The sequence below is a fragment of the Nanorana parkeri genome, unplaced genomic scaffold (assembly GCF_000935625.1).
Source record: "Nanorana parkeri isolate BGI_ZX_2015 unplaced genomic scaffold, ASM93562v1 scaffold1354, whole genome shotgun sequence".
Classification (NCBI taxonomy): domain Eukaryota; kingdom Metazoa; phylum Chordata; class Amphibia; order Anura; family Dicroglossidae; genus Nanorana; species Nanorana parkeri.
Genome location: NW_017307622.1, coordinates 345,211 through 350,294, shown reverse-complemented (window position 1 = coordinate 350,294; position 5,084 = coordinate 345,211).

Sequence of the window (5,084 nt, the reverse complement as noted above, 5' to 3'; positions counted from 1 at the left end):
AATGGGGGGACTGGTTGAATCTGGAAGCCGAGTTTATAATAAGGGGGTGACTATATTCCCGCCCCCTCCCAGGGAAATTAGTGCAGAGGTCCCCCTTGCCCATTCCCAGCAAGAGGTCAAAGATGAAAAAAAAAAACCTAGAGCTTTTAAAATACATTTTTATTAATGTCCCCAGAACAGCCCACCGGAACCCCATCACCAGTGACCTTCGTGGCATTTGGTTTTCCCAATTTTACGGGCTTGTTCCTCTAAACCGCCAGGGACTTGAACATGGACAGCGACCAGCAACACTTAATGTTATATTGTGAGATGAACATTCTCTATGGATGAGTTGATGTCAGTGGAGAAGGATTCTTCATAATGATGGTGGAATTCCCTCAGTGTCATTACTTCTGACCCAGCACTGATATCTCTCATCATCATCATCATCTTCCTCCTCCACGTTCTTCACACTCAGATAACGAGCTTCCTGTCACCAGTTCAATGTTCTAAATATCTGATTCCCCCCTCCGCAGGTCTATAGGAATGTTATATGCACAGATTCTATGTTTTTACTGAAGACAGAACTGTTTCCTTCTCTTCCTCCTGATTGTCTGCTGACCGAGCGTGAGAAGGATCGGCTGCATTCTGGTCTGGGAACAGCAGAGGGCAGCAAATCCCACGGCCGAGATCCCAGACTGAGCCGAGACTCCCCAGTGCATCGGATTCAACCAACCAAGTCAAACAATTCCACCTCAGATCTACCACCTGAGATATCATTTATCCAACTGTCTATCCAGAGCCGCCATTTATAGACCGGATACATCCCAAATATAGAGCCATTTATCCAACTGTCCATCCAGAGCCGCCATTTATAGACCGGATACATCCTAAATATAGAGCCATTTATCCAACTGTCCATCCAGAGCCGCCATTTATAGACCGGATACATCCTAAATATAGAGCCATTTATCCAACTGTCCATCCAGAGCCGCCATTTATAGACCGGATACATCCTAAATATAGAGCCATTTATCCAACTGTCCATCCAGAGCCGCCATTTATAGACCGGATACATCCTAAATATAGAGCCATTCATCCAACTGTCCATCAAGAGCCGCCATTTATAGACCGGATAAGGTCAATTACGTTTGCTTACGTCAAGCTGGGGGCGGGGAATTCCTCTCTGGCAGCTGATTGGGTGGCACAGAAGGAGCTTTCTTCTGTGTCCGGGAGGAGCGCCATCTTGCTCGGGTATGGGCCGGGTTCAGTCCCGTACTGAGCTCCTTCCTAGACAGCACAGGAAACTAAAAGCCGGTCTAAAGAATATTTTTCCTTCATTGACTTAAGCACAGAAAGATTGCTGTCTGCAGGGGCCCCCAAGGGCCACACTATAAGTGTCAAAGGGCCACATGTTGGGCACCAGAAGTCTAAGTGACTGTTACCTTGAATTATTCTCTAATCTGGCAGTCTGGTGTCTTTACCATGGACAGAGCTCTGGGCGTCACCCATGTAGCGATGTCATTAGGAGGCGGGGCAGTGGCTGCTGCCGGCCTGGGATCGCATTGGCACCCCACCACGTTCTATGCAGCCACGTACGGGGGGGTACAATAAGAACATTGGCGGCGCATTGAGGCCACATCAGCCCGTACAGAAGCCCTGTATGCAGCGTGTGTTCCGGCTGGCTTGACTTTCAAAGAGTAGAGAATTGAACGTTCTGGTTGGAGGAAGCGACCTGATACAAATCTGTAACAGGAACTTCCTCCTGATATCGCCTGCAGCTTCGCGGGTTCGATTTATCCTCCCCGTTGACAAATGTGAGGAAAGCCCCGAAGGAAGAGTCTGACGGATGGGGGGGGAGGGGAGAGTAGAGCGAGCGCCATTCATAAATTGCGCAAGCAGGGGACGGTGATAAGCCTCAACGTTTCACGGAGGGGAAGTGTATCTGAAGCCAATGGTGCTGTGCAGAAAGGTGACAACCCCCGGTCTGTTGTATTGTATCAGTGGCCGGAGCGTCGCTGTCCGAATACCAGAACAGGGACTACAGATGATTGGCCGCCATCACTCCCCCAGCAGAGATTCTCCAAACCTGCTCATTGGACAAGACAGCCGAAATGTAACCTTAAATGAGGCTGCGAGCCCCTCCCCCAACATCAGTACCTGACCTCACAAATGGTCCAACATTCCCATAGACACACTCCTAAACCTTGTGGATGCCTTCCCAGAAGAGGCGGAGCTGTTATAGTGGCAAAGGGCGGAGCCAACTCAATACTGAACCCTACGGACTAAGACTGGGATGTCATTAGAGGGTGGAGCCAACCCAATACTGATCCCTACGGACTAAGGCTGGGATGCCATTAAAGTTCATGTGTGTGTAAAGGCGTCCCGATACTTTCGGTATAATAATGGTGTATATGTCGGGGTAATCCACAAAGACTTAAAGGATAATTACACCCAAGGACACATATCATATATTACAGCTCACCCCGTCCTCATGTGCGGCGGCAGCACTAGTTTTCCATTTTCAGGCCAAGAACGTTTTCAGCAAGTACAGAAACGTATCTGTTGATCCTGCCAGAAATCCAGCGTCCTCGCCGTTTCCTGTGCACTGCGACAATGGTATCTTCCTCCTAACCGCAACAATCCCGCTGCGGTGAGACTACGTATCCCATGATGCTTCTGCCTCTGGGAGTCGTGCCTGCGGCTGACAGAGTCTTGCAGTGCCTCATGGGATTTGTAGTTCCACAGCAGCTGGAGGGCCGAGGTCGCCTTCCCCTGTTCTCAGCTTTCCTCTGTAAACTACAAATTCTCCCGCCACCCATGTAGTCCGCACAGGGGGAGCGTTCTGGGCTGGCAACTCTAGTCTGCTGCTTTCCCACTTCATCTCCATGGATACATCTCGTCTTCATCTCCGTGAGCGCGGCCCATTATCCTTCATGTAGCACCGACACTGTCCATAGCGCTGTCCAGAATGAAGGCATCCAGGGGCGGGACCTGTAAAGTGAGCGAATAAGAGACATTCACTCAGATCCTTCCACTTTCACCCACCATTCACCCCCCGGATCTGCAGGACATTCAGCAGTGTGGGAGGAATGCCGACGGGTTACATTGTTACATCGCTAGAAAAAATAATTAATGTCCGCGGAGTTCATGCAAACGCATCGCATCCTGTGTCCCCCGAAATCCTGCACCCCAAAAAGCAAGAAATGCATGGGGCCTAAGGGGTTAATGTGTCAGTGCTGGCCGGGATGACCAGAAGCTCTGAAGGCAATAAATCTAGTCATGGGGGGTGGGGGAGGGGATACAAAGGAGATCTGTGACCAACATCATCCCAGAGAATGATCCTGTGTATCTTCTAGAATAGACACATCAGAAAACCTCCCTAGTGGGGCCCCCTTCCCACCCTCGGGCCCCTTGCCCCTCTACCCCCTGCTGCCCCGAGGCCGGGCCTTGGTTGGCCTTGTGGGAAATCCGGCCCTGGTGAGAACCGTTTCCTGTGGAAGACTGGTACAGCGAAGAACCCCTTGAGGACCGGGACTGATGGTGGGTCGGCAATTGTACACGTGGGGAATGGCTGATGAATCGGAACTCCTGAGCAGGGTCAGCTACTCAAAGGCCAGAAGCAGCCAGGCAACTGGAATTGTTTTTAAGTCGGGGCTCAGCAACAGCCACCTCAGCATTCCTGCCAAGTACAGGTTTCCTTTAAACTGTAAAAAAAAATTTGAGGTCCTTGCAGCCCGACACTCAGCATGACAGGGAGAGAATACAAGTATATCATACAAAATCATGTGTTTTTTTTGGAATTAGTTGTAGTTCTCGCACAGAAGATCTAACCTGCTGGAGCGGGTCATCTCGGCATGTTTGGTGTCTACCTGGTTGGTATCTTCCCATACATTAGTGTGACCACGTTGATGAAGGTAACTTGGGCTTCGGCAGTTCACAAAACAATCCCTTGAACAAGGTCCAGGGGCTGAGGAGGAAGCAAGAAAGCCACAATAAAGCCTCTGCGTTCCGGGATGGGGGGGTGGTGGGGACCCCCCCTTCATCAGACTTCCTGTGTATGAACCCGGCTTGTGACTATTTGACTCCGCCTCCTCCCCCTGATTGGGTACCTCTGCTCTCTGATCCCCTGTGTATGACCCTGGCTTACGTCTACTGACCCTCCTCCTGATCTGTGATTCGGCTCCCTGTGTATGACCTCGGCTTGAACCTGACTTCCCTCCTGGTCTGCCACTTGGTGGATCGCTCCATCAGCATCCTGAGCAACGACTTCCTGCCAGTGCTCCGTTGGCCTCACACCCGTTGTCTGCTCTGGTTTCAAGAGGTCCCGGTGTCACATCGGTTCTGGTGTCACCTCGGTCCTGGTGTCAACTCGGTCCTGGTGTCACCTCGGTCCTGGTGTCACCTCGGTCCTGGTGTCACCTCGGCCCTGGTGTCACCTCGGTTCTGGTGTCATCTCGGTCCTGGTGTCACCTCGGTCCTGGTGTCATCTCAGTCCTGGTGTCACCTTGGTCCTAGTGTCACCTCGGTCCTGGTGTCACCTCGGTCCTGGTGTCACCTCGGTCCTAGTGTCACCTCAGTCCTGGTGTCACCTCAGTCCTGGTGTCACCTCGGTCCTAGTGTCACCTTGGTCCTGGTGTCACCTCGGTCCTGGTGTCACCTCGGTCCTGGTGTCATCTCAGTCCTGGTGCCATCTCGGGCCAAGTGTCACCTCCGTCCTGGTGTCACCTCGGCCCTGGTGTCACCTCGGCCTTGGTGTCACCTCGGTCCAAGTGTCACCTCGGTCCTGGTGTCACCTCGGTCCTAGTGTCACCTCGGTCCTAGTGTCACCTCGGTCCTAGTGTCACCTCGGTCCTAGTGTCACCTCGGTCCTAGTGTCACCTCGGTCCTAGTGTCACCTCGGTCCTAGTGTCACCTCGGTCCTAGTGTCACCTCGGTCCTAGTGTCACCTCGGTCCTAGTGTCACCTCGGTCCTAGTGTCACCTCGGTCCTAGTGTCACCTCGGTCCTAGTGTCACCTCGGTCCTAGTGTCACCTCGGTCCTAGTGTCACCTCGGTCCTGGTGTCACCTCGGTCCTGGTGTCACTTCGGTCCTAGTGTCACCTC